Source organism: Fukomys damarensis, unplaced genomic scaffold, assembly GCF_012274545.1.
Source record: "Fukomys damarensis isolate Sample0158 unplaced genomic scaffold, DMR_v1.0_HiC HiC_scaffold_4, whole genome shotgun sequence".
NCBI classification, from domain to species: Eukaryota; Metazoa; Chordata; class Mammalia; order Rodentia; family Bathyergidae; genus Fukomys; species Fukomys damarensis.
This window is the reverse complement of record NW_022900916.1, coordinates 33,901,217-33,928,747: the sequence shown is the minus strand read 5'-3', so window position 1 is coordinate 33,928,747 and position 27,531 is coordinate 33,901,217. Positions and strand designations below refer to the sequence as shown.

The following is a 27,531-nucleotide window of genomic DNA, read 5'->3' as shown; positions in this document are numbered from 1 at the left end:
GGCATTAAACTCTTCAGGCATAATTAATGCAGCCATAGCCAAGATGTATATGTATTAATGATAGATCTTAGCCATTTGTATCAAAAAGGCCAACTAGATGGAATTACTAGAAACCCATTTAGTTTGGAAAAATATTATTTTGCGTTCCTTCACTTAGATTAGCACTATGGAGGTTTAAACTCCAGTAGCTTCTTCAATTGTATATCTGCTTTGCATTGTGTTTTAAGGATTCTAACTTAAAACTGCTGTATCAGAAGAAGTATATCAACAAAATGTCTTGTTGGAGATTAATTCCCCCATTCATCATCTGAAGACTTGTCCTGTTAACCTAAAAATGTAGTCAATTGTAATTTTGTTTGTTTAGCTTCAAGGTCAGTGGTAAAGCTATATGTTAGGGGTGACTCACATTATCCCAGGGCAGATAAACGAGATAGTTATAGAGAAATGCATTTGAAAATAATAAAATAGAAATTTCATGTTTTTAAAAAATTCTGAATTTGTAAAATTGCCTCTTTGGCATCCAATGCTTACATTAATAAAAAAAATGAGGTAATCACAATTTTCCATTAAAAACAAAAGAAGAAGAAGAAGAAGCTAAAGAGTTGGAGCAGACGCAGGCTGGAAAGTTGCCCTATGCTTGGGAGTTAAGCCTGCAATGAAGCACCAACAATGAGGCCACAGCTGCTGAGTATATAAAATAAAGTGGCTACCGCTTCACTGCCACTCTTCTTATCACCAGAAAAATTGTCCCCTTATAGGCCATACTAACCTAAAATACACTAAGTGTATATATAAAAATACAGTTCTCTTTTTAGAATTGAGTGACATAAGGCGCTGAGAGTTGGATATGAGCAACTTGGCTGAACTGGTTGTTCACCTACCTACATCTGTCCCTATCCTCTTCTTCCTACATGTCCAATCCCATCTGTATTCAGATTGCACTCCACAATGTGATATCCTCGGGGAAGGGTCTTGTCCTGCTTGTCAGCATCTAGACCAGTCATGTTCATACTATGTCTTGTGCCACTGATGTGCTGCAGCATGGATAAATTACATAGTTCTAGCCAGTGAATGTAAGAGAAAGTCACCTGAGGCCTTTGGGGGAAAGATATTTGCTGATTGAAAGATAATACAATGAAATCGTTCCTTCCATTTGTTCCTGTCACTAGTGGCATTTGCACATGTGTTGAATAGGACTGTGGCAGCCATTTTTTAAATTAAGACAGAATAAGTTTTTGATAATAAAAGAAAAAGGGAAAGAAGTCCTCAAGGATATATATAGAGCCACTGGATTGCTAATTCTGAAACTGCCCTACTTTTGCAAATCCTATCATGAATGTTAATTTATTATCTGCAGTTGTGGATATGGTGTTTTGGCACTTAAGAAACTTTTCAACATTGTCCTTGTGCACCCTTTGAGGCTGTGTTTCCTAGTCTCCCTTAAACAGTATTTAGGGTATAAATTAGGTCCTCTTACAGATGCACTCATGAGATTTGAAAAGGGGAACTGAGCTGAGAACAATTTTTGTGAGTGTGTGTGTAGCATGGTTGTTTTCCTGGAGGAATATGAGAGTGTTGGCATTTTTGTGACAATATTGCAAGTCACTTGATAAGCTTCCTTTCTCTTACATTAATTGTAAATCACATTGATCTTATCACTCTTCATAGTAACAGGGCTAGTAGTTCCTCTGGTGAGTCCACCTATTTAATGTTATTTTAGAAGAATTACTGGAAACTCACCTTAGACAGACCCAGCTCCACCACGTCTTCCTATGATACTGTGAGCATCAAATTTCTTGTATGAAATTCCTTTCTGTTTAGAGTAACTAGAATATTTTCTATCATTTACAATAAAACCCTACTTAGCACTTTTAGTCAGTTTTCTAACACCATCTAAAATAATCCTGGTTTAAAATGGCATATGCATAATAAAGAGTGGAGTTAGGACTTAAATCCAAGTTACCTCACAACAGATTCAGCCACTTTCCATGATGCCATATGTAGGAAGTCATTAAGAGCTACTGTTCAAGTTGTGCATGATGACCACTTCTTTTTCTTTCATCTCTTTGCCCTTCCCTGTGTCTCCTTAAGTAAGCCTTATAGCAGCTGCCTAGTCTACTAGTTGTCTCCTTGCTTGAACTTTTGGCTGACTTGAGCATGCAAAGGCCTCTCCACTGCTACAGCTCTGATGCTAACCTATTGTTATTTTCAATTATGTTTTTAAGAAAATTGTTTCAGTTTAGGTTTAAGAAAAATGAAATCTCTCCTTTTTTTGCTTTAGCTGACTTAACATACTACAATAATTTTTACTATGACATTATGTCAGATTTTTTATTGAGTGTTTCTCTCTACTAGAGAATGACTTTTGTAGAAATAAAGCCCAAGTCATATCTGCCTTTGTATTCCACCACCTTGAACTTAATGGCGTTTCAAAAATATTTCCTGGACTATGGAAACCCCGTATATAGGTGCTCCAGGTGAACTCTGTGTGTAGCACAGCATTACCCTTCAATGTTAAATAATTCAAAATCCTAAAGATTTTTCCATCTTTGATTTCTGAATTTTAAATATTATCTAAAATACCTGAACCAACATTTCACTAGAATATTTTGAAACCTGTATTGTGGGAGAGTATCTGTGACATTATCTGATGCTTTCCTATACTGATATAGGATTATAGTATGACTTTTTCAGTTCCTTCCAATGAATTGTCACTTACTCATCTGGATTAGCGGTATACTTATGCCTGTAACTAGCTGATTACAATGATTCCCTCTGGAAATGATGAAGTTATTTCATTAGAAATCCACTTACCCATTCATTAAATGCCACAAAAATCTGTAGAATTGTCACTTTTTAGTTGATGTGCCTTTGTTGTATTGTAACGTGCTTTAGAGAGAGACTGAACTACTGATGGTTCTGCTGTGCAGCATACCATCTTTCTTGTATTCCAGTCTATAACTCTTTTCTTTGTCAAATGATTGTTCATTCATTTTTTTCTCCTTTGTAGCCATTGGATTCTTTCTACTCCTGCCTTGCTTGCATTTTGCAACACCAACACAGTCCTTAGGGTTACGGCCAGCCCTTCAGAAGACCTTTGTTTAGAGATTTAGGATTGCTTACTATTCCTGCTTTTTCCTTTCTCTTCGTTACCTAAAAAGCTAAAGTAAAACAGAACACAACACTATACCTTGGTGTACCAGGGTCATCTTGACCCCTAAAAACTGATTTGGACGTAACTTTACTATTTATTTACAATGAACTACACTTGGATGATAATTTAAATTGACTTTCAACCAACAAGGTATTCATGTTCTAGAAAACAATTTATGAAAAATTGAAAAGTGTAAAATACTGTAGAAATAGGCATATCTATTTTAAGCAAATTCCATAGCCTACAACAGAAAAAAACCTAAATTTCTCCCAGACAAAGGTATAGGGATCTGTTAAAAGGAAATGCCAGTGACACATTAATATTCAGGTTAGTTCACCCAGTCTTAACTTGTTTTTATGCTGTTCCTTTTTTAAAGTTGAGACTATAAATACAACAGCATTTGAAAGGGAATACACAACTCCAAAGGCTGCAGCATTCATTCTGGGCTGCTCATTCCCCTGAAGTTGTTGACCTGAAAGTTCTTCTAGATTGTATGCTGAAAATAGGGGAAACATGTCCTGTTCTTTTAATATCAAAAGAAGAACAAAGAAATCGGAGCTGTTTTTCCTTTTCCCAGCTGCCCTCTGGTGGCATAGGCACAACAGACAGTAAAGACATTTAAGCTTCTTGCTGTTTAGGAGCTGCTGATGATTCTTAAGAGGGTCTCCTACCAAAGTCTTTTCTGTACCTGCATGTTTCTGAAAAGGAAGAGCAGAATATTGGGTCTCTTAATTACATTCTGCTTCCCAACGGCATCTATTCTTATCGTAGTAGCACCAGGCTCTACTGGCTCAGTCAATACTTGTATATTAACAAGAGACAATCGATAGAAAAATTAAAAAGGAAAGTCAAGGTAATTAGGCTAAAGCTGCTGCTTATGAGTTTTCAATAATTACTTTAGCTTCCTCTTGTTTTCTCATCTCCAGAAAAATAGGGACTGATTGAAAGACTGGGTCGTGTTTGACTGAGGACATGTCAAAATTATACAAAGCCAGGCAGGAAATAAAATTAAGCTGTGTTTGTTTTAAAGCAGTAAAAGGGGCTTTGCATGATGGCAGGGGAAGAATAGCCGCTGATTTAAATGTGCCCATTAGCAGCTGTGCCATTGTTGGTACCTGTTCCATGTCATCAGTTTCTGCACACTGGCAGAAGCCCACTCAAAAGCACTGCGACATGTCATGTATTCAAGCTAAAAATGAAGACAGTGGATGAATTTCTCTCAGAACATCAAGATCTTTCTAGAAATTAGATGCCATCCTTCACAAAACTATAAACTAAGTCCAAAGCCCAGTGGCTGCCATTGTTCCTCCTACTTCAGCCATTGTTCTTTATGGATGTAATTGACAGGGATTCCCACGATTTGTTTATTAGGCCTTAATGATCAAGCCATACACATTAGGTGAATGAGCCTAATCTTTATGTTTCAGCTACTCTGACATTTTTGTGCGCTGGCACTATCAGTCTTCTTAAAAAATTACACTTACCCTGTTTCTTACTGCTGTATTGAGGTTGGTGTGTCTATCTCATAGAGAAAGGAATAAATAGGAGTCCTACTTTGAGAGATATAAATCTAAGGAGAAAGGATAGTTTGGTGAGAGAGATTTTATGTTTTACAGTGTTTATTGGCACTATTTCTGTCGGCTCAAAGCACTTTATAAACGTTACAATCAAATTAGGTACCAACATCATTTCATTTATTGCTGATATGTGACTGTTAAACAGCTGCCAAACACATATTTCCTGGAGGCCCCCAAAAATGTAGAAGAGAATTAGATATTGTTAAATATAGACAGGAAAATTAGATATAGAGAATACACAATGAACTATTTATTGAGCATGTTCTGTGTTCAGAACACTGTGAAAGGCTCCCTAGGTAAAGGAAATGATATAGTGAACTGTCGCCACTGTCCCCGAGTCGCACCCACCTCACTTCTCAGTTTATTCATCAGTAGTGAAGAAATCATTATTTGAATATAGGTCATTATTTGAATTTGGTTTCAAAGCACAAGCTCTTAAACCTTTCATTGTACTTTTACTTTAAGCTTTTTTTTTTCAAAAATGACTTTTAGAGGAAGTTGGAATCGGTGAAGCATGGTAATTACTCGGTGAATCAAAAGTCTCTTCAATATAGAAAGTCATGGGAGTGTGATATAGCAGTATTGCATTAAGTGTACAGTTTAGAGGCACCAAAAGGTTAACATGAAGAGGCACAGACAGAACTAGGAATTGGATGAGAATTATTCTTAATATTGCAACTAATTTTATATTATTTTATCATCTGTTCAACTAACATACATCAATCTTAAATACAATTAGAATTTCCAGCAAAGGATACCAGTATCGATCAATTTGTGTCTCCCACATTTATCACGTTATGCCAAGAGTTTCAGAAAATTCCAGAGTCTGTGCAGCTTTTAGTTGAGAACATGGAATCAAAAATCATCCAAACCGGACATATCTGACAGCTGAATGTTTGGTACATGTTGCCCATGCTCCCAAATAGCAAGAGGCTTCTGGCTGATTCTTCCACTGTTATATTTATAATAAAAAGCCTTAGCTTTTAAAATAAAAAAAGCTATTCTAAATACATAATCACTTCTAGATTTGCAGTATTTAGAAATTTGCTGAGGAAACAATTTTATTTTACTTATACCTGTGTGTAGTACATAATGTATACATTCCTTGTGTGGAGGTGGTACGTACACATCCCAATTCTTTTTTTTCATCCCTCTTTCTTCCCTCCTGCTCCCCTTGGATCACCTCCCCCAGGAAAAAAATCTGTCTCCCTATTTCCTATTATCTATCTTTTATTTTACTCTTTATTTTTACTCTTTCTCATGTAAGAGAAACAATATTTAAGTTTGTGTATCTGATTTATTTCACTTAACATTATGGCCTCAAAGTATAGCCATTTTTCTAGAAGTGAGTCAAGTTTATCTTTCTTTACAGCACAGTAGTGTTCCATGGTTTGTGAATATCACATTATCTTAATCCATTCATCTGTTGATGGGCATATAGCTGCTTGCAAGATTTACCTAATAGGAATTGTGCTACTTTAGACATGGATATGCATGTATCTCTGTAATATGAAGAACTCCAGTTGGACAGGAAATAGTGTGAGAATCAAAAAATGGGATCATATTAAATTAAAAAGCTTCTACACACCAAAAGAAATAACCAGTACAATGAAAAGGCATCCTACAAAATTGGGGAAAAAAATTTCCTGGTAATTCCTCAGATGGAGGACTCATATGTAGAATATATAAAGAACTCAAAAAAGTTAGACCTCCCCCAAAGTAAAAGACCCAGTCAAAAACCTGGCAAGTGAAATGAATAGACTTTTCATCGCAGAAGTACAAATGTCCAATAACCACATGAAGAAATGCTTATCATCACTAGCCATTAGAGAAATGCAAATTAAAGCAACACTGAGATTCTACCTTACCCTACAAAGAGTGGCATGATCAAGAAATCAAATAATAACATTCTGGAGAAGCTGTGAGTAAAAAGGAACCCTTCTACATTGTTGGTGGAAGTGTAAACTAGTACAACCACTGTAGGAATCAGTGTGGAGATTCTCAAAAACCTAAAGCTAGAAATTCTGTATGACCCGGCTATTCATCTTTTGGTATCTTCCCAAAAGAATTAAAGGAAACAATCTTTGAAAGCTCATTTGTTTCTCTTTTCTCTTAACCCCTTATATTCACTTATTCTGATGGAAACTCCTTCCTACTATGCATTTTTGTATTTCTGTATTTATTTCTTCCATTGTTCTTCTCTATTTTTTGTCTTTATTGTTTCTATTTTCATAATGTAAAAAATCTGCATTCCAAATATAAAATAAGAGTGAGGGAATATTATGTGACCATTATGGTGATATTAGTTTATGCTTGAGTCAAGCTACCTGGTTTAAATTATGGCTATGCTTTTTTTTTTCCACCTCTTTTAGGTTTGATTTTAATTAACAGTACAATCTTCAGTAAATTAGTTAAACATATTGCTTCATATTTTGAATCTATGAAATGCAGATAGTAGAAGTATGTCCATGGGCTTGTTTTGAAGATTAAATGAGCTAACATATAGGAAGTAGATTTGTGAACAGTGTTTTATAAATGTTAGCCTATCTCAGAATAAAAGCTATTACAAATATACTCATATGACATAAAAAGTTCTTATGAATAAAAGTTTACGTGAATGATTCAAAATATAAAAAAATCTATGTTCATAAGTATATATAACAAGCACTTAAACATTTTTAAAAGGTCTTAAAATAGAGAAAAATATGTGGCTTATTTTAAAATTATTTCCTCTTGCTACTCTGTCTTTTGTGAAAAACTAAAGTACTAGGGGAAAGGTAATAAGGGAAAAGAAAAAAATAGAAGAAAATGAAAAAATTGAAATAAAGTGTTTTTAAATGGGGAGGGGAGGGAGGGGTGAAGGGAAGGTAGGGGTATGGGGAAAAAATGAGAACCAAGACCTGTCACGTAAAGGTACAAGATCCCAATGATGAATGTAACTGTACTGTATACCTAAAATGTACCAGTAAACTCAATGAGGAAAAAAAACTGAAGTACTTACTACAACACAGTTATTTTATTTGTCTGTTTACTTGGTTTTGGTTGTCTCTTCCTCTAGCATATAAATTTTATAAGAAAGGACTCGTGTCAGTTATTTTCAACATTTTATATCCTGTGTCTAATACCAAGTGTCTGACACATAATATCCCTTCAATAAATATTTGTTGAGTGAATGTGTTTACACCTGACTTTTCTGTGTTTTCCAGTGGTGTTAGCAGAAATACTTATTATAACAGAGGGAGAAAAGGTTGTTTTAAAAGCATTATCTTGGCCTTCCTAAAGGCACTTTATTGCTTTAAAGTTCATAGTAAAGTATCAAAAAAGAAGAAATGGCTTCTCATGTTATGTATTTGCTTACTCTTTTTAGAATTGGTCTTTCTAACTGATAGCCTTTATTTATTTTAACTTTTTGATATTTTCTTTTTCTTTTTTTTTGTCCTGGGGATCAAACTCAGGACCTTGTGCTTACAAGGCAGGAGGCAGAACCACTGAGCTAAATCCCTAGCCCTAACTTTTTAATGTTTCCATCTTCAACTTTTAATCAATCCAAGTAAATCCTAGTTGGATTAATTTCCCACTATTTTGTTTTAAACATAATAAACCTTTTCTTTTTGTTTAGAATAATTGTTAGATAAAGAAACAAACAGCTTTAGGTTTTTCTAGTTAAATTTTATATTAAAGTAGTATTATAGATGAAGAAATATACCAATTTTTAATTTGAAAAATTGTACCCTAGCTAATGAACTCACAGTTTCCTTTTGTAGTTTCTTCATCATTAATTTTCCTAATGCCAGAATCATTTCCTAGTAACCTTTATAATTTAAATTTTTTCTGAATGATTTTTTTACAAATTATAATTATTAACATATATTAATTATAGAAATTAATCGATTTTCTATTTTTAACTCACTGAGCCACAGTGCATTTCTGCCTGTTTAAGTTACACACAGGCAGGCCTGTACTTGCTTGTCTTTCGGAGAATTTGCTTTTCATTAAATCTTGCCTTGGTATTCAGTGTAGAGTTGCATGTAGTTCTTGGTAGCTGTGTAATTGAGTACTCATTTTTTACAAAGAGGAAACCTCGTTGAAGCAGATTTGTAATGATACACATGGCTTAGTGTCTTAGTTACTTTTCTTCTTGCTGAGACAAAATACCCAACACCCATAAATTAAGGAGAGAAAAGTTTACTTACAGTTTGTAGATGCTCACAGTTTGTAGCTGTTTCAGTCCATAATCAGCTGGCTCCAAGCCAGGGTAATATGGGAGACAGACATTACAGAGGAGAAACAGTTTGTGGTGAGCAGAGAGAGCAAAGCCACAAGGTTTGGCCACAGCTCTTTCTATCCCTTATATTTTTTCCAGTCTACTTAGAGGAGGTAGCACTCATACCCTTAATCCTAGTGTCCTTGATCCTACCATTGCACCATAAATCAATCCCAGTGTCACACACTCTAAATCCAGCCACCATTGAAAAGGCCTCACCAATGACTGCATGAGGCTTTGGGGAGACATCTAGACAGAAGCCATGACAGATGGCATAGGGAAAATTCAAACAGAATGTAGAAATCTTTTTATCTGCTGCCCCAACATTTCAAAGTCACAGCAATTTAGCCCATCTTTCCCATGATTCTTCCAACAGCCAGACTGATAGTGAGATATTCTATAATGGTCTTATAAGTTAGGATAGAGATTTTTTTCTGAACAGGGTCTTGATAAAGCATTTTGGAGAAAGCATAAGCAAAGAGAAAAAAGCAAGAAAGAAAAGAAGCAAGAGAGAAAAAAGAGAAATAAGTTCAGGAGAGAAAATCAGAGATTCAGAAAAAAGGCATTACCCAGTAAAAATATAACTGGGGAACATTAAGATTCAGGTATGTCAAGACAACGGTTAGTTCAGGCAACCCTTAGAAATATATCTAAACCATAATATGAGTGACATAATTCCAGTAACATTCTGTTGCTCTGAAGTTCTGAGATTTCTCTTTCAGCTTTTAAGTTATGTTTATTCTAAATTGCTAATGATTCAGTTTTCTGAAATAACTATTATTGTTCTATATTGAAACTTACTTATTTTTTATAGTATTAGAATGCTTTGCAGTGAACACGCCTGTTATAAATTACCATTGAAAACAATATAGTCCAGGGCCGGGGATTTAGCTCAGTGGTTCCGGCACCTGCCTCACAATCGCAAGGACCCAAGTTCAATCCCCAGTACCAAAAAAAAAAGGAAAACAATATAGTCCAGAATAATCACAACTATATACTTAGTGAAATAAATGATACATTCCTTGTTGCTTTTGTGACAATAGTAATAGTGATAATGATTGATATCACTTTTATAATTTAATTTTCCTTATAGGACACATGTTTAGATGTTTAACTTGCAATAAGAACTCCAGGAGAATTAATAATAGCATCAGTTATTTAAAATAACAAGAAATATTCACAGAAATTGGTATGCACTGCAGAGCCAATAAAATAATACATGAATATGCATTTAAATACACATATGGTAATATATGTTGATAAAGTCATGATAATAATGTCCCTTTCTGATCCTCATATATTGAATGTACTGATTGAGTTGTTTTCCCTTATAGGATCAGTCTGAGCATACAACTTGACTTCTTAGATTCTGTAGTGTTTCCTGCTCCCTACTTCCAACTTCAACATAACCATTCTGATTCTGAGACAGTATTTATTAAAATCTGTATGATTCCACAAGAAAAGCCAACAGTTAAATATAATATTAATTATTTTTTGACTATCAGCCATTACCACATAATTGCAACATCTACATCCTGTGAAAATTTGGTCTTTCAGATGAGAATGTCTTATTAACTTTTTGCTCCCTATTCTCATACTCAGAAAGAATCTGTATAGTCAGAGTATAAGAAACAAGTAGGTTTTTACTTAGTCAGGGACATGGCTTTGTCCTAGATCAGTCCTATTGGCTTGCAGATGTAGGAACTGATGGCCTGGTATGATCTGAAACACTGCAAAGCCTATATTGCACCCAAATCCTTCTCTCACTGATCAGTTATTGAATCACCATCTTTCTACCTGACCTTACATTTCTATTATCAGGGTTAATAGTTTGGATGATATAATGATTAATCAACCTGAGTGTCATGCTCAAGAGTCAGGGCTTTTGGAAGGTGATTGGATCATGGAGCCCCTAAACTCAACTTTGGACCATCCACTAATGGATGTTCTGTAGCTGAGTGTGCTGAGAGGAGGTTCCCTGGATGGGCTTACTGAATCTTTCAAGGTTCTTGTTTCATCAGACATCTTCAAAACATCTAGAGGACCAGTTTATTTTATGGTCACAGAGACACTTCTAATTGCTTACATGAAGTTGGAGCCTGCCTTTCTCTTTCCCTGACAAAGTGACATTTATAATCATTTCTCTGGTAGTTATTTGTCATTGCACTAATGTTCACCATTCCTAAATGTGACAATTAAATCATTTGAGATTCTAGTCACATTTCTAAGCAGATGTACCAAATTACAGCTTAAGACTTCTGCTTGAAATCTAGAGTTCCAATTAGTAAAATATCTGGGATGGTAAAGGTTAGCAAGGGAAAGACCTGAGAAAACACATAGCCCAAAATAGTTTGAAATTTCTTTGCTACATCGCCTCTACCCAAATCTGATTCATCAGCATGTAAGAGGGTGTTACATCTTCTGAGAAACTGCTTGGTTTCCTTTTCATTCAAGTTAAATTGGTTTTCATGGACTGAATTAAATCAGGAAAAGCAAAAGTTAGCTGGATGATGTAAGTGAGCAAATGACTCCATAAATAGCAGCATCTTGATTTGGGTGTTTGTGAGTTCTTTGTTGTTGTTTCCATCCAAGCCTCAGCTTCATTTATAGCTTTCTTGTCATATGGTTTTTTACATGTTGTCTTAAAACTGCAAAATACTCATATCTAACCTTCCACTTTCACTTGTTTCAAGGGCCCTTATAATTGTCCTCTTAGTTGCTCTTTTCCCTTGGAATGGCTGCATTGTTATATCCTCTGAGTTTTCCAATTTATTTTAAGACCAACATCTAAAATCTTTTCCAGTTAATCTTCCTTTTCTTGGAAACTCATTTATGTTTCTTCAGTACTTACAAATTTAATTTTCAGTTACTTTATAAGGGAAGTTGTGTGATCAGAAGAAAATAACGTGGATAGCAGAGTCACAAGAGTTCAGCTCAGTGCTGTCATTGCTGCTAACTTTACAGAGATTCAGTGCTCCCATCATACATGGAAGTAATGCTGCCCATCTTTCTGGGTTGTCTGTTTTCATTTGCTTGTCTTTCATTTGTAAAATATGTATTTAGCACCTTCTCTGTATCAAAGCTGGTGTCAACACCAGGATGTCCAGAAGGACATAGTCTGTGCTCTCATGAAACCCAAAGTATACTGAAAATAGTATACATCAAAGGAGAAGTTACGCATATGGTCATTTTTTTCTTTTTTGGCCAGGCTGAGAAATGGGTGGGGGGCAAGAGAAATTGGGAAAAATTTTACCCAACAAATAAGTGTAATCTTCATGGATAGCTTCACAGAAGATTAGAGAAAAGAAGAAATAGGCCATGCTTTGCTGCCCTTAGAAAATGTTGGACCTGTTTTATCAGAGTCTCAGTTTCTCAATTCTATTCCTATTAAATGCTCAACTGGTGCTATCAGACTTTATCCCACTTGTATTCCTACATTCAGTGTCATGTGTTGCTAATGCTGCCCCCCTTCAGTATAATTTCATTTATCTGAGATTTGGTCACTCTTGTCTGCCTTCCTTCCTCTCTATCTTCCTTCCTACCAGGGATCAAATTCAGGACCTTGCACCTGCAAGGCAGGCAGTGGTACCACTGAGCTAAATCCCCAGTGCTATTCTTGCATTTCTGACAGTATTTTTTTTTTTTTATGTATTCTGTAAAATCTTTTTTTTTTTTTTTTTTTTTTTTGTACCAGGGATCGAACTCGGGTCCCTGCGCTTGCAAGGCAGGCGGTGGAACCACTGAGCTAAATCCCTGGCCCTCTGTAAAATATTCTTGATGGCCTTTTCCTATCGTATTGACCCCCTCTTTCAAAGATCAAAGAACTTAATCTTTTGAGTAAGGCCTTTCTTTAGAAAATAAATAAATGCAACATATAAATAACAGGAAAAATTCATCGGTTGGTAATATAGGTATGAAGAAGCCAAAATAACCATTCTCTGTTGAGACCAATGCTGTTGTCCTCATTGTAACTGTCTGTTTTTTTGAATCTGCTACCTTACTGTGGTCTCACTGAGTTAGGGCCTTGAACTTATTCATGTTTGTATTGTTAATACACTCAAGAATTATACATGGTAGATATTTGATATTATTTAAGCAAAAGAATATACTTAAAAATTTAGAATGGACCTTAGGTTATAAGTAAACTAGAAACAAAGTCTCTAGAAGTAAAATATATTAAGTACCTAATAGGTACAGCAAGATATAATTAATGTTACAGAGGCGAACTGTAGGGATTAAATGATCTTTACCTATGGAGGCCCAGAAATGTTCGGTTAACATTATACATATATGTTATGTCTTTCTTTTAATGATGAGCCCAGTGTCTCATGCATACTAGGCATGTACTCTGCCATTGAGCTTTATCCCTAACCCTTTATTTTGAGACGAAACCCTGCTGATTTGTCCTGGCTGGCCTCAAACTTGTGATCCTCCTTGACTCAGCCTCCCAAGTATAGCTGGGATTATAGGCATGCATCAATATGCCCAGCTATATTTGTTAAATCTTAAAGGATGGCAGGTGGACAAGGAAGGAAGCACATTCTTGCATGAGGATTCAACTTACAGAACCTCTAAAGTTGGAGATAACCTGTGCACAAGTACAGATTACTCACTGCTCATGTGCTGAGTGTATTTGGAGGTATGAAAGTGGACAAGGCTATAAATCTGGGGGCACAATTTATATAGAGATTGTAACTTGGATTTCATGAATAGCATTTATAGGTTTAGGTCAGAATGATTTAATCTAATTTGAATTTAAGATGGTATAGGAAAGGGTGTAGGGAATGACATAATCCTTACAATGTGCCAAAAGCCTGCGTTCTTTGTTCATGCTACTCAACCTTTTCGTCTTCTGCCCCCACAACATGGTTGTAGTATAGAGGATATTTTGTATGGGGCAAAACCAAAGGCAGTGAATATAGTTTATAGTTTATAGTTTGGTTGAGAAGTATTCACAACCAAAATAAGATTATTTCCAAAGTAAGGGGTCTTGTCGGTAGAATTACCAGTCTTAACAAGCCATTGGAGTTAAAGAAAGAGGCTAAGTTTACCAGAAGGCCTCTCCTAAGCAGCTGAGTATATTGCAGAAACTTTGTTTGAAATATAAACTGTAATAATAGGAACAGATTTCTGGAGAAATAAAGTTTAGTTTTAAATTTGTGGCAACAGAAGTAATTAGTTAATTAGGAGTATCTCTCAAGAGCTCATAAAGGAAGCAGCACATACGTAAAGGAGTCATAAATATTTAGGTGCTAGTTTAAGTCATGATAGTACTTGGACTAGATAGAAAGTGAAGTAAGAAAACATTGATGATACCTTAGGAGATGGGTTTGGGCCAGCTAACCCTGATAAGAGAGATGAATGTCAGGGGGCCAGGGATCCTCACCAAAATGTAGTGAAGCCCCAAACAAACTCAAACCCCCAGATTTATTGAGAAACAACAAAGGTAATCTTGCTTTGCTGAGGACCAATCTTTGTTTTAGGTAGCAAGGCAGGCAAGCAAGGCATCATGACAGTTTGGCTGAAAAATTAAGTTTTATCTTCTATTGAGAGCATCCTTGTTTTCCCAGGGAGGTCCATCGCTGCTCAAGTTGACAAAACATCTTGTCTTCAACACTTTCTGATTCCTTAGAATTAGCAGTGTTCAGTCCCCACTCCCACAACCCAGACAACAGAGCAGACATTGACGCATTGGTGTCACAAGGAACTTCACATCAGGCCACATAAGAATTTAAGGGGTGGTTAGAGGAATAGGGAGTATATTTTTCATATTCATTCATATATTTTCTATGTAGTTTTCATAATTATTATTTTTTCTAAAAGGTATTGCCACATTATAGAAAATAAGTTAACCACAGTTTCTGTCTTGATGACATTTCTTTCTTGTTTGTTCGTAAATACTTGTGTTCAGTTTACGGTACTAAGTGGGACTGTTTAAATAATTGAGGAAACCTATATTTCCACTTTCAGTTTTGATAAAGTCACTTTTCCACAAAGATTCTTTCAAATTCACTTAGCTTTTTTAATCTCTCATTATCTGACCTGTAAAGTGAAGTTAGTGAACTTGATTATCTCTATGGACCTGTTAAACTGTAACTATGACTCTGTAAATGTAATAAACCTCTTAAGTATTGCTAGTTCTTCACCTTTTTATGTCATATACCCCATTATAAGTGTGGTGAGAGCTTTGGTCCCTCTCCATTTAAAAATTACCCTATGCATAAACATAAAATATTTCATGTTGTACTATCTGGAGACCAATAACCTTACCCTAAGAACAGGAAATAAAAATTATGGAAATGATGAAGAAGTCAGAGAGTGTATCATTATCTGAGAGATGGGAGAAATGATGAGGTGAAACTTCTTTTAGTCTCATACATTGCAACTAAGAAAATAGAAAATGGGAAGAAATTCTGAAAAGCATGTTTGAATCACATTGGAAAGTTACATAAAATATTGACTCAAATCATTTAAAAATATTTGAAACTGATCTGATGATTCCTTTAGGGGAAATCACTGTAGTCAAAGATAGTGACTCTTGGAGTTATTATAATGGAAATGCTAACCTCGGACTTGTAGAATAGGAAGGGGAAAATAGACAAGACCACAGCCGTCCAGCTGCTTCTTTAAAATAAGTATTAAAGACTAAATATGTTTCCTAGCTTCACTGTATATTACTTAAAAAGCTGTGAGATTAGCTCTTCAAGATTTCATTTTCCATATGTAAACAGATAAGCAGATGTTAACATTATGCCTTAATATTTATGATACCACCCTTTTTTCCCGGGCCCTCTTCTTATAGGTGAAGATAATAGTAGATCCTACATTAAAAACGAATTGCAGGAGGAAATGATATAATGTTAAATATGTGCTATTGAACATAAGCTCCATTTCAAGGCCTTACTTAAATGGCTCAGGATTTCTCTGCTGAGGTAAAGAAGGGATTGGAAATAGTTTGAGGAGAAAAATAAGCAGCTAATTTTTTTAAATTTGTAGACTATGTTTACTTTTTTATTTAGATGTTTAAAGGAATGTCATAAGGATGCTTAAGCTTTGGAAATCACCAGGCTAAGATAAGAGAAAATTGTCTAACAGCTCTTTTCCTGAGAAATTTTGGAATCATAACTATTTGGTGGATTCTTCTTAGAGAGGCTTTTAAATGCCATCAAGTCTCAGCTTGTGGACTGGGGATTTAGCTCAGTGGTGCTGCTGCCTGCCTGGAAAGCACAAGAATCCGTGTTCAATCCCTGATATCAGAAAAAAAAAAAAAAAAAAAGTCTTGGCTTGGATTAAGTGAAGGTTTAAAATGAGCAAAGATACCATAATATAGGATGTCTTTTGTTAGCTGTAGAAAACTTTTATATACTAACATTCTTAGAATATTCAGACCTAGAGTATCACAAATATTCATGGATCTAAATTCCAGCTAAATATGTGTTCAGTGACACCCCCTGCCCCAGTCAATTTGTTTTTGAATTATTGCTCCTAAATCCTGAGCACTTTGCATGCATATAACTTACATTGTTCTATGTCCCTTTAGACTGATTGACTCATTTGATCCTGTTTGACTCTTTGTCACCCCCATTTTGTAACAGATGAGAAGGAATGTAAAAAAATAAATGTTTAACTTTCCTAAGTTAACATAACAAGTAAGAGACAGTATTTGAACTCAGGCCATTTGCCCTAGAGTTTTTTTTCTTATTTTGACAGGTTAAAGATCATATTAATGGCTACATCTGAATGTTGTCGTTGAAATGAGAGAATTATGAATTGTTGAGCTATGAAGAAAACATCTTTAATATACTTCTAGCAACCATGACCCAGGGTGAAAGTTCAGATACTACTAGAAAATAATTAAATCAACACCTACTTTATTTATTTCATCAGATACATAATTTATTGTTGCCTATGAAATCCCAGACACTAGGAATACAAAAAAATGGTTTAACTGCCCGAAGAGTTCTGAAGAGTTCAGCTCCTGAAGAGTTCTGTATTTGGGAGAAAAACATAGAAACCCATTGGTGCATATTTGTAGTATGTACAAATACAGTACAAATAGGATGAACATGATGTTACATTCTGGATTTTATTTATTTTATCGGTGCTGGGGATCGAACTTAGGACCTGACACTTGTGAGGCAGCTGCAGCGCCTCTAAGCCCCTCCCAAATGCTGGATTTTAAATGTCCCCCAAATTCTCATGTGTTAAAAGACTGTTTTCCAGATATTGGTGTTATTGGGAGTTGGTAGAACCTTTTAGGAAGTGGATCTTAGTGGGAGGAAATTAGTTATTGTGGCTAACCTTGAAGGAAATAGTGGAAGCCTGGGCCCATCCTCTCTGTCATTTTTTGCTTTCAGGATTCCTGGAGATGAGCCTCTTCCTCTACCATACTTTCCCAATGCTTTGCCTCTGTGATATTCTGCCTTGTCACAGGCCCAGAGAGATTCAAAGCCAGGAGACTATGGACTGAAACCTGTAAAACCACGAGCCAAAATAAATCCCTCTTTTTTATAAATGGTTTATTGCACATATTTTGTCACAGGAATGGGAAGTTAATTCATTCACATGTTAATTCTTTTTCATTCATATTTCATATACATGTATATACCTTTTAACGAGTCAAATGGATTCATATTTAATAATCCTAATATTATATGTGAAAACTATGTTTGTATGCATTTTAATGTTTCTTGCCAAATGCCAGTATGATTCATTTTTAGTCTTTGAAGTTTAATAACCTTCCTAAAATATATATCCCCCCCTTGGATAATGTGTCCCTCTTCATTCTGTAGATTATAAAGAGGATTATGTGATTCTTAAGGGAAAATCAAGAATTAAAATACTTTGGCAGTTTCAAATGCTTAAGAAATAAACGTTGAAGCTTTTAGGCATTTTTGGTGGATGGAGAGGAATAAAAGGGATTCTAGTAGCATATTGAAAAGGTAGGCAGTTTTAAATGTGATGAAACGTGTTGGATTAAAGGACCGCTTCCCATGTCCAAAATCTCCTCCCTCCATTAGTTCCTCAGATTCCACCATTAAAATCTTCTCCATTAAGGACTTTTGCACCAAATTGTGTTCTGTAGGATTCTGTTGTTGTGCAAGATAGTAGAAGATACATATTCTAGGCAAGAGAAAGTGTCCTGTAATCAAATAAGAGTAAAATTGGAAAACACTATTAGTAATCCCATTCTTGGCACTTCATTATACCCTAAGGTAATAAAAATTCTAAAACTTTACATATCAAAAAAATCCATTTGCTTTTATTCAGTTCAGCACTTCCCAATTTATATAAGTACCTAATCCTTTTTTTCTTTGAATATTGGATTAAAATACTATTTCTCTGAAGAATTTTCTTTAAAATACTAGTGTTTCTGGAAAGGGTTAATAAATGATGATGAGGTGGTGATAATTAAAACCTATTAATGATATCCTAAAATAATGTGTAAATTTACTGTGCATTTTCTGTCTCGGGCACAGATCTGGAGTTTATGTGTTTTGTGTCATTTCAGTGCTATATCCCTAAAACAGTGATAGTGAACCTGTTAGGGCTTTCAATGAGAGCAAACAGCCACGTGCAGCATGTGTGATATAGGTTTGCCCCCACTGCCTAGAAACTGTCATTTTAGAGATGAGGAGAGTCACGCTTAACAAGATTACATATGTTTCATGGTTTCACAACAGTAAATGGTCAAGTTCAAGACCTGGTAGTATGACTGTACAGACATCTAAACCTGTCTTTATCACCACTATACATAAATTGTTATCAGATACTTACAGCCTGATAACTTAGTTACTGACCCTTTTTTCCCACAGCAGGCTGAAAGAAGGGGCCTGTTCAGTTGAAGTTCAGATGAAAGTTGAGGGAAACAAGAAAAAAGGACACCAGTCCATGGATGTTGGGTGGAGAGGTGATGGACAGAGTATTAGAAGGAATGCAGAAGAAGAAAATAAAGTGTAAAGATGGCAGTAGATTCATCTGCTTTCCAGTTCTCTCTGGCAGTAACCTCAGCAGAGCAAATTTTATGAAATCGGGGCAAATTTATATAACAGAAGCATTCAGAAGACTCTCCATATTTGTTTAGTCCCTGTCATGAAGAAAGTAGCATTTTTGGTATAATATGTTTTTTTTTCTTTTCAGTGATCATATTTGAGTATTACATGTAATGTTTTTAAAACACAAACTTTTCATAATATTATCTTGGTTCCTGATATTAGGATGAGATATAGAAGCATATATACCATTATATGCCTTAAGAGAGTGTCTGTTTCTAGAATAAGATGGGGGTGGGGAGGGTGGCATAAAATTGCTAGAAATCTGTTACTTTCAAATGTTAGAATCTAGTATCTTCTAGAACAAACCTCTACTCTTCATCCTCTGTGTATCTGTTCTTACTGCACACATGCATACCTGACACTTCTGATTTTTACTCTAGCTTTGGTGACCATTTCCTTTAGCTTGATTTTTCACTATTCTGTGCCTCCTTTAGAAGACGTCCTGGTACCAAAGCTAGAACTGAGGTCATCAGGCTATCATTATTATTTCCACTATACAACAGAATCTTTCCTGAAAAAAAACAAGTTCAAGTATAGCACAATATGTTTAATGTCCTATCAGGCTGATTTAAACGGGCTTTTTATTTAGTCAACAAAGTTCAGTGTTACAAAATATTTGTAAAGCATTGAAAATACTCATTTTGGGCAGTATCTGATACAATATTGTTCTAACAGAAAAACAGATACATATCATCTTTTGAGTTTTAGCTTATTATTATTTGGCCCATAATGCCCAGCTTTACAACTTGATGACAAAAACAACATGGCATATATACAACCCTGCACCAAAACTAGCATGTATTCAGTCTGTGGATAATGAAACCACAGATAAACCAGTAAATTAAAAATTAAGTTTAACAATAAATCTACAGGTGCTTCAATCTTCACTAATTAAGAAATCTAAAAGGGAGATTAACATTCTTTGTTGATGTTTACCTCTGAAGTTTTGAACAAAACAGTGTGTGCAGAAGATACCCTCAGGAACATTTTTGGAAAAATCCCAACAATTGAATAGAACCACACAGATGAAATGATTTAATTAGCTTGGATAACACTATTCTTCTAAAACATTTGAAACAGACACGTGAAACTCATAAAAAGCCTTATATTTTCTAGCATATGTGAGAATTTAAGGGTGCTTAAGAGCCTACTTTGAAAGATTTGCTGAGTCTCCCTTGATAAAAATATACTATTACCAAATACAGTATACAGAAAAGAAGCAGACTATAGTATTATCCAACTGTCAATGCATTTACAGAATTTAGAACTGGAAAGATACTGTAGAGTATCTTTTTACAAAAAAAATGAACTGACTCATAGATTGGCTATTGATTCAGTGAAGGTCCGACAATTAGTTTAGATGACAGAACTAGGGCTAGACTTTAGCTTCCTGGAAGATAAAGATGAGTTCATGGCTCTTTCAACCCACCTGTGCAAATCAGCTTTTTTGATTGAGCAAATAGTTGGTAAGTTGTCTGTATGATTTTATTCATTTCTAACCATGTCCCTATGCAAAATTATTGGCAATACTAGTTGTAAGCAGTTTTACATGGATCATTCATTTTTGCCTCTACTGACCAAACAGCATACTGGGATGGCTTTTGCTAGTAAAGTGTTTCTTTACCCTCCTAATGTGAGACTTCACTAAAGTGGCTTGCAAAGAAAGCATGAGGAAAAAAGCACATGAAGAGATGTGGACTCACTGCCTCTCTGAAACTTCACTGTCTTCCTGAAGAGAACTGATTTTCTTATGCTCCATTTTTCTTTCTGTCTCATCTGTGTCTCTGCCTGTCCAAAATGTTATAATCCTAGTGGATATAGAGTTAGAGATCTGAAGGGGACCCAAGATGATACTGCAACTAGTAATGTGTGTCTTTTCTTCTTTTCATGTATGTATGTCCAATGTTCCCAAGAATTCTATCATTGTACATATAAGTGATACAACTTTAGAATTTCACTGTGGAAGTGGTACAATTTAGAAATTCTGAGAGTTAAGCTTTTAGGTTTGAACAGTGTGAAGTTGCTGGGTTTTATTTTACCTATAAAAATATGACAACTTGAAAAGGGAAAATAAGATGAGAACAGATAATATGCAAAACTATCATAATAGCTGATGAATGAATAAAAAAGTCAATACCACTAGGAACCAAAGTTTAAATAAGAAATCATTTACTCACCTTTGTGAAATAGTCAATCAGGGAACAGTCTTAATATTCTACTGCTAGGAGCATTGATTAATACAACCAGTAAATACTTGTGGAGATATTTAAACTCAGTATTTTTTACATGCAGATACGTATACCAAAATAGTACACTGGTATGTGAGTAAATATTTTTTATAAATATGTTCATCGTAGCTTGTTTATAACAACAGAAAATTGGAAACAACTAAATAATGCTGCAATAGGGAAATGGTGAATTAATCATGATGCATTTAGAGCGCGCAGTGTTATGTAGTAATTACACTAGTATTCACCTAATATTTTTAATGTCAATGGCAAATATCCAAAATGAAAAAGTGAATAGTTCCAATATGATCATAATTGTTTAAAAAACTTTTTATCATAGAGAAAAGACAAACTACATCAAAATTTGATAGTGTATTGACTTTGACAAAAAATAATCTTTGCACTTTTCATTTGTTATACACAGCATATATAAACATATCACTTTATATTAGTAATGCTATATATTATTAATACACATTCTTTATAATATGGGAACATACTAAGATGTTTTATTCCATTTCTGGGATAAAATATAGGACACCTGTAATTTAGAAGAAGAGAGGTTTATTTTGGCTCACATTTCAAAGAATCCAGCAGAAACAACATGGCAAAGGGGCATGACTGAGGAAAGTGCTCAACCCATGTTATCTGGGAAGTGGAAAAAAAAAAAAAAAACAATGCGAGGACAAGAATAACCCTTCCTGGTCATGCCCCCAGTGGCCCACCTCCAACCAGGTCCCACCTCCTAAGGACATATTCAGTTACTGAATTGATCAATGAGTAAATCCACTGATGAGTATAGATCTCCTGTGATCCAGTCACCTTCCAAACATGTGATTTGGGGGGGCATTTTATATCTAAACCATATCAGAGGGCATTTAAAATAATAGTTTGATGGACTCCAGTTTATGATGTTAGTATAAATTCTCCATGGCCAGAGCTTTTTATGCATCTCTAAATTCTCCCAGTAGTGTTAATGCTGTCAATCTGGAAACTACATTTTGAGAAATACTAATATGGAGAGTCATTCATTGGGTTTATCCCCCAGAAGAAAACAAGTTCCTGGTCTCTCCATATAACCACTGTTGCTGTCCTTACCTTGGTCTCAGAATCCTAGTGAAACTACTGCTTTTTAGGGGCAGACTCTCATAAATGATATTTAGGTACATTAAAATGAGGTTCAAAACCAAGCATGGTAGCACGCAGCTATCATCCCAGCTACTTGGAAAGCTAAGGGAAAAAGTTTGCAAGTTTGAGGCCAGCCTGGCTAACTTAGTGAGACCCTGTCATAAAATAAAATAAAGCGGGCTAGGGAAGTAGCTCAGAGGCACAGTGCTCGCCTAGTGGGTACAAGACCCTGAGTTCAACCCCTAAAAGACAAAATACATACATACATATATACATACATACATACATACATACATACATACCATCAAGACCAAGTGTCAGTTATAATTTCTATATCTCTGTAAGTCACTAAACTGCACAAATGAAAGTTTGGTTAAAGTTTTTTCACTACCCTATTTTGGTCTACACTGAGGACTTCACTGTGACTGAGTATCTAGCCAAAAAATTGCAACAGCAAAACCCTTTTGAAAGGAAAGAGTTATCTTTTGTTTTTAACTATAGAAACCAGAGGGAAGGATTGCAAAACAAGTAAGAATTACTTAAAAGTAGTACGACAGGTTTCTACTGGACATTTCTGATTTTAGTGGCCCTTCACAGTCCTAGGAATTACCAGCTAAGGGAGCTCACAAAATTACTTGAAAGTTTCTTAGTCTTGTTTTGATTTTTTAATTATTTTTTATTAGTACATGTATTCAGTACATAATGAGTACATTCCTTGTGAGGAGTTGGTACATGTGAGTAACACATTTTAATTCATTTAAAATAGAAAAGGTAGCAGCAGAGTAGCACAGCAGAAACATGCTGGGCCCATAAAAATTAAAAAGGAACCCTGCTCTACTGTTGATGGGAGTATACCCTGTTGCAACCACTGTGGAAGTCAGTTTGGAGATTCCTCAAAAATTAGGATTAGAGGTTCCATTTGAGCCAGCTAGTCCTCTGCTGGGTAGCTTCCCAAAAGAATTAAAAGCATCATACCACAGTGATTATGCACACCCATGTTTATAGGGACCGAGTTTATAATAGCTAAATCTTGGAAATAACCCAAATGCCCATCAATTGATGAATGGATAAAAAAAGATGTTTATTTGTTTGTTTGTTTTGTTTTTTGGTACAGGGTATTGAACTCAGGACCTTGAGCTTTTGAGGCAGGCACAGTGCCACTGAGCTAAATCCCCAGCCCAAGATGTGTTTTCTACAATGGAGTACTACTCCACCATAAACAAAGATAAACTTGAGACATTTATAGCTAGATGAATGCAACTTGAGACTATACTCAAGTGAAATAAATGGGACACATATGTGTAAATATTGCATTGTTTGTCTGGTGTCAAAAACTGAAAGAGTCAGTAAAGACCAAAATGCATAATAGACAATATGAAATATGAGGAAATTGCTTAAAAGGAAAGGGAAACTGGGAAGGAATACGGGGTAAAAGGAAGGAAAAAGAAAAAAATGAGAAAAGAAGGAAACATGGAAACAAATTTGTAAATAAGGAAAGTTGAAGGGAGGGCAGAGGATTAGAAGAAAAAGAGGAATCAAGATATACCATGTACGGGTACAAATTTACTTTGATGAGTGTGATTGTTATGTATATTTAAATTATATTTTATTGAAATAAAATAAAAACGAATCTTGAGACATGAAAAGTTTTCTTTTCTCTCAGTAGAATTTCTTTTATCTTGTGATGTTTGCCCTTGTCTCTGATGTGAGTGGTAACAAGATGACTCCCTTATAGGTTAGTTGTAAAGACTAAATGAGCTCAGCGAGTGATGATTTGTTAACACACACAAACACAAACACACACTTCTATATTCTTTGTGTGATAGCTGACATCTGGAAGGTATTGGGGAAGAAAGAAGATTCAAAATTCAAAGAGTTTGGTTGTCATTATACAGAGAACATATAACATTTTCAAGTCTCAGTATATCATTAAATACAGATGTGAATCCCTTGGGAACTACAGTTGTTGTAACCATCAGCTAACGTGTGAGGGAATTTTTCTAACTAATTAAGGTAAATAGGATCCCCAATCCAATGTAGAAGTAGGCTATTGTTGCTGTCATTGTTGTATTGTTTGTGAATACAAGTTTTCTGCAAAATGAGCAACTGTTTTTGTTTAGTGAAATTTTATACTTTCATTTAACTGAGTGTTCCCCCAATTTCAGCACCTCCATTTAAATGAAAATGATCCCTGAACACAAATAGTTATAGCCCACCTGCCTTTTGGTCGAATTAATCACTGCTAAAGACATAGCTTGTGCAATGCAAAATTTAAAAAGCTGAGAGTGCTAGGGATGTAGTTCAGTGGTAGAATGCTTATCTGGAGTGTGCAGTACCCTGAATTCAACCCATGGCACAAAGAGACAAAGGCAGAGAGACGGGGTTGGGAAGGGAGTTAAAAAGCTAAATAGTTATTTATTTTCTTTAATGCAGACTAGATCATATTATCAAATGGCCTGTTCTCATTTTGAAAACTTCAGTATAATGGAATACCTCTAAGGATGGCAGATTCAGGAAAGAATTAAAGGTATCTGTGTATCTCTAGATGTGTTCTATTATAGTAGTCGTTCTTTTTCTTTCTTTTTTTTCTTTTTTCTTTTGTACTGGGGATTGAACTCAGAACCTTGCGCTTGCCTGGCAGGTGCAGTACTACTCACTGAGCTACATCCCTGGCCCTTTGTTTTTTGTTTGTTTGTTTGTTTTGTTTTGTTTTTGTACTGGGTATCAAACTCTGGTCCTTGAGCTTGAGAGTCAGGCAGCAGAACCACTGAGCTAAATCCCCGGCCCACTTTGTTTCTTGATCACTGAAAAAATTCATAGTTTTGAATGTATAGGATAAAAATTAAAAGGGAATGTAGTGTTTTAAACTCTTACATAGCATGTCATTGTGATATCAAAATTTATTCTTTAATTTATTTTAGATATCTAATTAAATTTTTCTTTTTTTCTGAATTAATTATTTTCCTTTATATTACAATCTTTCCTGTATAGTAACTGTCAGATTAACTCATCGTGTTTCTTTCCTCACTGTTAAAAAAAGAATAGATATTTGTACTTTACCTGTGAATTACACTTTACCTGTGAATTCCTGTGAATTGTATTGTATTGGTAATTTACCTATCTCTTAACTTTTTGGGGACACAAAATAGCTTATGATTTCTACGTGACTTGCTTTCTTGTCTAAGGATTTTTTTTTTCTGCTAGGTTATGTAAAATCAATCTTTTAAAAATACAGTATTTTTCTCTCCCAGCTTAAGGACACATTCCCCAAAAACTGAATCAATAATGTAATCTGGTAGCTTTCAGAGGGGGCTCAAAAAAGAACTTAAATCGACTGAACATACCAGAAATTCTGAGTGATACAATGAATTGCATTTTCCATTGCTTTCCCTTTGGTAAGATTTTTTTCTTTCTTTCTTTAACTTGAATATGGCTTTTAGGAGACTTGTATTTAGAACTTCTGTTTGTAAAAAAAAAAATAAAATAAAAAAGATAGCTTTATAATTACTATGTAAGAACTATAAAATGGAAAGAATACATTGGCAAGGTATATTACAATTACTTTGTCATGCATCTGGTTATGTTGGCATATTTGTTTAATTAAATTCCCCGCTAATTATAACTGTATGTACTTGTGTTAATTATTATTTGCTTAACACAGGCAACAGCATAATTCTTTAAAGGAAAGCAACTTGCTTTCTATTTAAATGAAATTTAAATTTAATATGCTTCCTAAAATAATAGTGATGACATTTCATTAGAATACTAGTTTAAAAATATTTATCTACCTCAGTGGAATTTGGGTTGGTAAAATTGAATAGAGTTGTTTTAATTCCAGTAGTAATTGGGACTAAGCTTTAGAATGAAATAATTAACATCACCAAACCATCAACTAGCTGAACCATGCTGCACGCGGTTTGTCTACTGAAGGATACATTTTTAGCTTTTCAAAAGACCCTTCTCTGCCATTCCAGATCTCCTTACGACCTACTCCAGAAGAAAAGGAAGGGAATTGTTACTTGAGAATGATTCTAAAAATTCCAACAAGTACAGTTCACTTTCTAATACATTCCCTGAAACATTTATGGTCAGACTGTTCAGATCCCTTAGTTATGATCACTCACCCCAATTCCTGATATATTTCTAGGCTTTCTCAAGGTTGCAAATCTTGCATTAAAATTGAAATACGATTTCCAGTGGAGCTGGGTCTTTTCTGTTGCATTCTCTTCACCTTCTCTCAATTTCAGTTTCTTCTACCTCTGCAGGTGTCCCCTTCCTTGCACCATTCTCAGACACTGGATAGTTAAAGAAAAACCTTCCCTACTTATGTTAGTGAGGAGCTAGGAACTCGATACTACATACACTGCTACTCCTTCTTCCATGTATACCTGCATTTATTTAGGTTTGACTTTTACCAATTCTTTTCCTTCATGTAGTTTACAACTACTTTCTCTGTTTAAAATGCCGATTTAAATTTTTCCTATTTATTCTATTTATTTTTCCTAATTCAGATAAAAAGACTTTCTATTTTTTTAAGAGTGTAATCTTTGATCCACTTAGAAATGAATTTTAAATAAACCTTTTTAAGGTAAATTGCTAGTTTTCTGAGCCTTAGAGTTTTTTTGTTTTTATTTATTTATTTTTTTTTATAAGATGGAGGCTGTTAGTACCAGGTGCAGTGGTACAAACCTATGATCCCACACTTGGGAGGCTGAGACAGGAGAAATGAAACTTTGAATCTTGTCTAGGTAACTTACCAAGATTCTGCCCAAAATAAAAATAAAAACAAAGAGAAAAAGAAAAGAGCCAGGATGTAGCTAGGTGGTAGAATGCCCCTGTGTTTGATCCCCAGTACAACAATAAAATAAAAAAATGATGACATTATCAATAATGATTACCATTTAGGACTAGAGAAGTCTCATGACATAACATCTAATTCATAATAGAATTCAATTAAACAGTGGGGTGTGTGCATGCAAGAACGTGTGTGTGTACACCTGTGTGTGTGTGGGTGAGGGGTGTATGTTTTAAACTTATTATTTAGACAGAGTTGAACTCCTGGTGTCATAATCTTCCAGTATATTTCAAGAGACAAACGTATTAACAAATGAGAAAAGATATATTA

The 27,531-nt window shown here is 35.0% G+C and overlaps 1 protein-coding gene across 2 annotated transcripts in view; it reads left to right on the top strand.

Moving 5' to 3' along the window:
* Positions 1-27,531, top strand: part of Exoc4 (exocyst complex component 4) — a 741,153-nt gene that overhangs the window by 442,959 nt on the left and 270,663 nt on the right. The window lies entirely within an intron of this gene.